This window comes from Sinocyclocheilus rhinocerous, unplaced genomic scaffold (genome assembly GCF_001515625.1).
Source record: "Sinocyclocheilus rhinocerous isolate Xijiao unplaced genomic scaffold, SAMN03320098_v1.1 scaffold730, whole genome shotgun sequence".
Taxonomy (NCBI): Eukaryota; Metazoa; Chordata; class Actinopteri; order Cypriniformes; family Cyprinidae; genus Sinocyclocheilus; species Sinocyclocheilus rhinocerous.
In genome coordinates, this window is record NW_015670605.1 from 14,169 (window position 1) to 23,774 (window position 9,606).

Here is a 9,606-nt window from a genome sequence, read left to right on the forward strand (position 1 = left end):
AATTTACAAATGCAATAAAAATATTGGTATCGGTACTTGGTATCGGCAAGTACCTAAAATTAAAGTATCGGTATCGGGCGAGTACTGGCTGGAAAAAGATCGGTGCATCCCTACTTATGATTAGGCATTACACACAACAATGTTCTACAACAACGTTACGTTATATCTCATGGTATTCTTTTAGTTGAAAATGTAAAAAAAAAGTAATAATAATAATTATATATATATATACATACAGTCGTGGTCAAAAGTTTACATACACCTTGCAGTAAAATGCATGTTATTTTTTCTTTAGTACTGACCTGAATAAGATATTTCACATAAAAGATTTTGATATATAACTTTTATATATTTGTTATCTATTATATTTATAATGTATAGGTATGCATATAAATTGTACATATAAATGACATAATTTTACATTTTATAGTAATTTTGTGCAGGATAAGTATGTTTTGATTGAAAACCGTTTTATAGGGAGGAATCACATTCTCCTTCATCTTTTAAAACAAGACTTTATCCAGGGTGACATTAATTTTTATGTAAATATAATGGGCAATATATTGCGTCACCAAAAATGATTGAGGTCATGTACATATATTGTGCGACAAGTCGATATATTGATTATTGCGACAGGCCTAATTACAACTGACTTTTGCGTGCTTAGGATTTATCATGGATTCCCTGCATTTATGGCCAGCAAAGTAACAAGTAGTAAAATTCGAATAGTGTTTTTACTTTTCGAATAATAATTACAGTTTGAATATTTGACTATTTGTGCACACCCCTAATAAATAGTAAGAGAGAGTTGGATTTTGTTTGAAAACATCAAACTTCATGTGTGTGTTTTTTAAAATTTAAATCATAAGTGTTTTCTCATTACATATGAGAGCACAGTGAACAACAGACGGCAAGCATGAATTCTGAAACGCTAGGAAACTCGTTCTTCCTGTACAAATACAAACAAGTGCTACTAGTACAAAAAATACAGACATATTGTTCTTTTGACTATCACAACAATTTTTATGAGTTTAATGTGTTTTTTGCTGTTCAAACTACAAACTATCAAGTGTGTCTGATTTGTCAAAAAGAAAAAAAAAAATCTGATATTGTGTGAGTCTGAACCAAGCCTAAACACTCACCTTTGACAGCAGGTTATTAAGCTCGTGTGGGTGAAGCTTAACAACATCTCCCAACTGCTGAGCAGCTGCTTTACGGGTAACAGGAGTCGTACCTGTATCCAGTAAGATAAACAGACGTTCCAACCTGCAGACAGTGAGACAGGGTGTTTTAATTAACACAATTTAGATCTGACTGGCAGTACAATTCTAAAATGTTATAAATTCATCACTTAAGCCACGGTCACACTACACTTTAAAATTTCTTCACACACTGCAAGGGTCATGATACGACAGTCTCTCTCAAAAACATAAATTCAACACCTGACAAATACTAATAAATTCTCCAAATACTAATAAATAAACTCCACTTTTCAGCAAATTTGAAGCTTTCCCATACAGTTCAATCACAAAGCGATGTGCTAATTAACTGCCTAATTGTTTGTCACAAAATGTAAACTATACTATCGCCAAGCAACACATGTAAAGTTGGATATACAGTACCCCAACTTTACCCGCATTACTACAGTATTACATTAATATTAAGATACAAATATATACATCTCTATATCTGCTAAATGCTAATATAAAGCAGGATACTATTAAGATAGTACAAACATTAGCTTGTGTATTATGAAAAGCACTACACAAATAAAACCGACTTGAATTTGATCAGTTTCCCTGGTCAGAGTTCACCAAACAAATTTTGGTCTGTAGTGAAATTCGCTTCCCAAAATCTCATGAAAAGTAGAGTTTCATTATGATTAGTAAGTTTTCTCTATGCAAAATAAAGTTTTACATTTAGCTGGGTTTTATTCCTTCTAATAGCACCAGTGGTATTGGACACATATCTCTAATGGGCTAGATGCATTACATTTGTTTACGAACCATTTATTATAACTAAAAGCTGGTCACGTGATCAACGTGGCTTCGCCCATGAGGGGGCGACCCGACCTATGAAGAACAGATGGTTTCCATGAGGGCATCATTTTCATTTCTTTTTTTGCATAAACTTTAATTATTAAAAAATAACCGTATCGGGTAAAAATAGACATATCATAGCGGCTTCCCTCACACCATCCTGTCAGACGCGTTATATAACGCCACATTAATCTACTGCATCAACTGAAGAGATGGATTAGGAGAAATGAGTGTTGCCTTCAGTCAGTCCGGATGTTAAAACGATGTCTTTACCTCACTGACAGTGCCCAACCCGGGTGACACTGCGTGGGGTTAGTCCACTAATCACCCGTGGCTTTACACATTAACTGGAGATTTACCAGGATAAAGCAGAATCATTGTGGCGGACCACAAATTGTTGGATTCATAACGCACAAGCAATATCACGCAAACCACTACTAACACACGATATACTGCATTTAATAGCACAGTTTGACAGGTCAAATACTGACATGTTAATTTGTTAGAGGTTATATTGCTTCTGCAGCCTTCGGTTGTGAGGAATTACGTATGCTTACTTTAAAACACCGAGCGTTATAGAGATTTGAGCGATAATGTACACATCATAAAAGTATTAAGAATTAGAAAATTCAACTGTGGAGACACGTGTGCCTCCTGCAAATCAACCATTATCCACAGACTCACCTTGAAACAGCCATACGAGCTGCTCGGGTGTCCGGTTTTGGATCCGGGCGCGGGGTTCGGGTTCAGGTTCGGGCTCGGGCTCGGGCTCGCGCTCGCGCTGCTGCTGACCGTCGCGTGTGTGCGGACAGGCCCGATCTCTCGCGCACTGCCTCAAAATCGGACTGCTCGCTTATTAAATATTTCCCACAGCGCCAGAAGACGCCGACTAAGACCTACGCCAGCGTGCAGATTGATTTAGCCCTCGGCACTTCCCCGAAAACGGTATTTTAATCGAATAAACGTGGGGAAATAATTTTGTTGATCACAAAAGAGAAGCCAGGCGGCTGGTTTTATATGAGGAGCCATCTTGCATTTATTCCTTCCTCCATGGCAGGCGCGCTGTGATTGGTTACATGGGCTTCAACTGACCAATCACAACGCGCTTTTGAAAAGGAAGCACAAAGGACAAGAAAAATATGCTCCGGAAACGCGATTATTAATCTGCTTTTCAGTAGAAATATTTTTTATAATGTTGAGTGGGAAACATTTATTTTGTATCTGTTATTATTGCAAATTCGTATTTGAGACATTTAATAAAATAATTTCAATCGATAATCTGTAACTCTAATTTACACATAATAACTGATGCTAGTGTGCCCACTTCGTGGAAAATTTCACTTGCACCAAGACAAGCATCGACTTGAGAAAAGGAATCTAATGAGAAAACTTTTAGGATCACTCATATGACAAATGGACGTACATAAATTAGGAAAAACTGTAAGGTTATTTATGTATGTAAGTATATGTAAATATATATATACGATTATTTATGTAGCCTATGTGCGTGTTATTTATTTATTGCTTAAGAAATGAGACCTTTGTTAATGTATTTTTTATTTGAAGAATTATATGTGTCTGTGCTTTTTTCCCATAAGAAATATAAATAAAAAATTTCTTTACTTTGATGAACGTGGAAATGTATATGCCAATTCATTTCATAATAAATCAACATTTCTTAATGCTACATTTCTTATCAATTATATTGCAATAAATATAGGCTAAATATTCTATTTTCTATCCACTCTTTATGATTAAACATAAAACACAGACATTAACTCATTGGATATTCCCTACATTTTATGTCATCATTGGATATCGAGCGTCTTAATTTTCTATAGTTTTTAACAGTCTATGGTTTCTACATACTAGTGTCTACCGCAGTCTGGTGGTTGATGGTGTTTGCCTCCCTCTGGTGGAGACCGATGTATAACGATTATAGACTTGCAACAATCCTGTCAACATCTCATTTTGGAAGCCTTAAAAACGTCAGCTGGTGAAATGTTCACCTGTTGGGTGATGACTGCTGACTAATCTCAATAATTTATTATTTTAAAGTCTATTTTAAAGACGAATGGGCTATATATTGAACAACAAGAAGCACTGAGAACCATGAAGGCTTGATGCCAAAAATATACAATAGGCCTATCCAATACTGAACTACATGCTGTCCACATTACATATTTAAATGTTAAGTGTTGTGTTAAAATGGCACCCATGGGTGCTTCAGATTGACAGTGTGACAGCTGATGGAGATTTGTACTTTCAGATTATTAATTATATTGATGCATATGAAAAACAATTCATCAGTGCACTATTTGTTATTGTATTAAATCCTCATTTTTTTACCTTTTAACTCTTCCTTCACTTCCTTTATGTTAATGTCGAAGGTTTTCTACATTTATTCACCAAAGGCTCCACATAATTTTCTAAAAATGAAAATGAATTTAACATGCTCTAAATGGTTTAGTCCAAATGCTCTGTTGTCATGACAACATTCCTTTGTGTGTGTGTGTGTGTGTGTGTGTGTTGTTAAAGCATTAAGCCACTGTTCCAGTTCAGAGGTAGACACTGGTTTTATTGGTCTAAATTCTGTCCATCTGTATCATTACCAAGATCACAGTAATGAAAAATTGCACTGTTTTCTTTCTTTCTGAACAAGAACTGTTCACTGAATTTATTTATATATTATCTATCTATTTGACTTCTCTTCGGAAAACAATTGGCATGAGGAAACCCCTGGTAAAACCAGTTTTTCTACAAAAAAATAATAATCTAGATCACTAAAGTGATAAATAATCACTTCAATAATCTAGAATTTTTTTTTTTAAAGCATTTTAAAAAAATAGCATTTACAGTCAGGTGATCAAAATAGAATATTAAAATATATGTTTGTTTGCACTGCATTTTGTGATGATTTACTACAATTCTAAAATTGTAAGTTCCAATCAAAAGCAAAAAGTGTTTGAAGACTTGTATAAGTCAGGTCAAGAACTTTTTATTCTCAAGTTCTTTCGAAAAACAACTGATTTAAACTAGTATCCTGATCTGAAGAACCTACAGAATTGTGTAACGTAATGAAACAATGGCTTGATAAGGAGAGAGTTCTTTGTTGAATGATTTGTGATGCTTGAAGTATATAATGTTGTGCATCACCACTCAGTCTTTTTGATCACATGAATGTAAGACTACAGAAATGACACTTCACATGTGCCATTACCTCTGATGAAACCCTCTTTATAACGAAAAGAAAAACACTGGGGTCTAATTGTTACTCTAAAAATAACGTCAGTAGTCCAGAATTGGGCGTCAGTGTGAGTTTCCAGCTGTCACTGTGTGTGGAAAGCTCATGATTGTCTGGCATTGCCGCTTTGGGGTTTGACACGCTGTTAAACCTGTACATCTGGTTCTGTTCATGATTTTCTCTCAGCTTCTTATAAATCACAGCACTGCACAGAGACAAACACACACAAGAAGAACACACAAAGAAACACTCATGTTGTACATTCTGGGGGTAAGTTTCTGCTGCTGACCGTCGCGTGTGTGCGGACAGGCCCGATCTCTCGCGCACTGCCTCAAAATCGGACTGCTCGCTTATTAAATATTTCCCACAGCGCCAGAAGACGCCGACTAAGACCTACGCCAGCGTGCAGATTGATTTAGCCCTCGGCACTTCCCCGAAAACGGTATTTTAATCGAATAAACGTGGGGAAATAATTTTGTTGATCACAAAAGAGAAGCCAGGCGGCTGGTTTTATATGAGGAGCCATCTTGCATTTATTCCTTCCTCCATGGCAGGCGCGCTGTGATTGGTTACATGGGCTTCAACTGACCAATCACAACGCGCTTTTGAAAAGGAAGCACAAAGGACAAGAAAAATATGCTCCGGAAACGCGATTATTAATCTGCTTTTCAGTAGAAATATTTTTTATAATGTTGAGTGGGAAACATTTATTTTGTATCTGTTATTATTGCAAATTCGTATTTGAGACATTTAATAAAATAATTTCAATCGATAATCTGTAACTCTAATTTACACATAATAACTGATGCTAGTGTGCCCACTTCGTGGAAAATTTCACTTGCACCAAGACAAGCATCGACTTGAGAAAAGGAATCTAATGAGAAAACTTTTAGGATCACTCATATGACAAATGGACGTACATAAATTAGGAAAAACTGTAAGGTTATTTATGTATGTAAGTATATGTAAATATATATATACGATTATTTATGTAGCCTATGTGCGTGTTATTTATTTATTGCTTAAGAAATGAGACCTTTGTTAATGTATTTTTTATTTGAAGAATTATATGTGTCTGTGCTTTTTTCCCATAAGAAATATAAATAAAAAATTTCTTTACTTTGATGAACGTGGAAATGTATATGCCAATTCATTTCATAATAAATCAACATTTCTTAATGCTACATTTCTTATCAATTATATTGCAATAAATATAGGCTAAATATTCTATTTTCTATCCACTCTTTATGATTAAACATAAAACACAGACATTAACTCATTGGATATTCCCTACATTTTATGTCATCATTGGATATCGAGCGTCTTAATTTTCTATAGTTTTTAACAGTCTATGGTTTCTACATACTAGTGTCTACCGCAGTCTGGTGGTTGATGGTGTTTGCCTCCCTCTGGTGGAGACCGATGTATAACGATTATAGACTTGCAACAATCCTGTCAACATCTCATTTTGGAAGCCTTAAAAACGTCAGCTGGTGAAATGTTCACCTGTTGGGTGATGACTGCTGACTAATCTCAATAATTTATTATTTTAAAGTCTATTTTAAAGACGAATGGGCTATATATTGAACAACAAGAAGCACTGAGAACCATGAAGGCTTGATGCCAAAAATATACAATAGGCCTATCCAATACTGAACTACATGCTGTCCACATTACATATTTAAATGTTAAGTGTTGTGTTAAAATGGCACCCATGGGTGCTTCAGATTGACAGTGTGACAGCTGATGGAGATTTGTACTTTCAGATTATTAATTATATTGATGCATATGAAAAACAATTCATCAGTGCACTATTTGTTATTGTATTAAATCCTCATTTTTTTGCCTTTTAACTCTTCCTTCACTTCCTTTATGTTAATGTCGAAGGTTTTCTACATTTATTCACCAAAGGCTCCACATAATTTTCTAAAAATGAAAATGAATTTAACATGCTCTAAATGGTTTAGTCCAAATGCTCTGTTGTCATGACAACATTCCTTTGTGTGTGTGTGTGTGTGTGTGTGTGTTGTTAAAGCATTAAGCCACTGTTCCAGTTCAGAGGTAGACACTGGTTTTATTGGTCTAAATTCTGTCCATCTGTATCATTACCAAGATCACAGTAATGAAAAATTGCACTGTTTTCTTTCTTTCTGAACAAGAACTGTTCACTGAATTTATTTATATATTATCTATCTATTTGACTTCTCTTCGGAAAACAATTGGCATGAGGAAACCCCTGGTAAAACCAGTTTTTCTACAAAAAAATAATAATCTAGATCACTAAAGTGATAAATAATCACTTCAATAATCTAGAATTTTTTTTTTTAAAGCATTTAAAAAAAATAGCATTTACAGTCAGGTGATCAAAATAGAATATTAAAATATATTATGTTTGTTTGCACTGCATTTTGTGATGATTTACTACAATTCTAAAATTGTAAGTTCCAATCAAAAGCAAAAAGTGTTTGAAGACTTGTATAAGTCAGGTCAAGAACTTTTTATTCTCAAGTTCTTTCGAAAAACAACTGATTTAAACTAGTATCCTGATCTGAAGAACCTACAGAATTGTGTAACGTAATGAAACAATGGCTTGATAAGGAGAGAGTTCTTTGTTGAATGATTTGTGATGCTTGAAGTATATAATGTTGTGCATCACCACTCAGTCTTTTTGATCACATGAATGTAAGACTACAGAAATGACACTTCACATGTGCCATTACCTCTGATGAAACCCTCTTTATAACGAAAAGAAAAACACTGGGGTCTAATTGTTACTCTAAAAATAACGTCAGTAGTCCAGAATTGGGCGTCAGTGTGAGTTTCCAGCTGTCACTGTGTGTGGAAAGCTCATGATTGTCTGGCATTGCCGCTTTGGGGTTTGACACGCTGTTAAACCTGTACATCTGGTTCTGTTCATGATTTTCTCTCAGCTTCTTATAAATCACAGCACTGCACAGAGACAAACACACACAAGAAGAACACACAAAGAAACACTCATGTTGTACATTCTGGGGGTAAGTTTACCTGTTAACATCTTTTTATATTATAACCATGTTTTAAAGCTTGTGTCTGGTGTGTGGTATATATTTAAACTAAAAAAATCCATTAAATATACATGCAATATTTTAGGGGACACCAGATCTATCAGTCACAAAGGCTGCATTTCAGTAGCTAAGGTTTTGAGTTTTCTCTAGCAGTCTGTATATGTATATAAATATATTAATATACATATAAACTTAACACAATTTAGATCTGACTGGCAGTACAATTCTAAAATGTTATAAATTCATCACTTAAGCCACGGTCACACTACACTTTAAAATTTCTTCACACACTGCAAGGGTCATGATACGACAGTCTCTCTCAAAAACATAAATTCAACACCTGACAAATACTAATAAATTCTCCAAATACTAATAAATAAACTCCACTTTTCAGCAAATTTGAAGCTTTCCCATACAGTTCAATCACAAAGCGATGTGCTAATTAACTGCCTAATTGTTTGTCACAAAATGTAAACTATACTATCGCCAAGCAACACATGTAAAGTTGGATATACAGTACCCCAACTTTACCCGCATTACTACAGTATTACATTAATATTAAGATACAAATATATACATCTCTATATCTGCTAAATGCTAATATAAAGCAGGATACTATTAAGATAGTACAAACATTAGCTTGTGTATTATGAAAAGCACTACACAAATAAAACCGACTTGAATTTGATCAGTTTCCCTGGTCAGAGTTCACCAAACAAATTTTGGTCTGTAGTGAAATTCGCTTCCCAAAATCTCATGAAAAGTAGAGTTTCATTATGATTAGTAAGTTTTCTCTATGCAAAATAAAGTTTTACATTTAGCTGGGTTTTATTCCTTCTAATAGCACCAGTGGTATTGGACACATATCTCTAATGGGCTAGATGCATTACATTTGTTTACGAACCATTTATTATAACTAAAAGCTGGTCACGTGATCAACGTGGCTTCGCCCATGAGGGGGCGACCCGACCTATGAAGAACAGATGGTTTCCATGAGGGCATCATTTTCATTTCTTTTTTTGCATAAACTTTAATTATTAAAAAATAACCGTATCGGGTAAAAATAGACATATCATAGCGGCTTCCCTCACACCATCCTGTCATACGCGTTATATAACGCCACATTAATCTACTGCATCAACTGAAGAGATGGATTAGGAGAAATGAGTGTTGCCTTCAGTCAGTCCGGATGTTAAAACGATGTCTTTACCTCACTGACAGTGCCCAACCCGGGTGACACTGCGTGGGGTTAGTCCACTAATCACCCGTGGCTTTACAC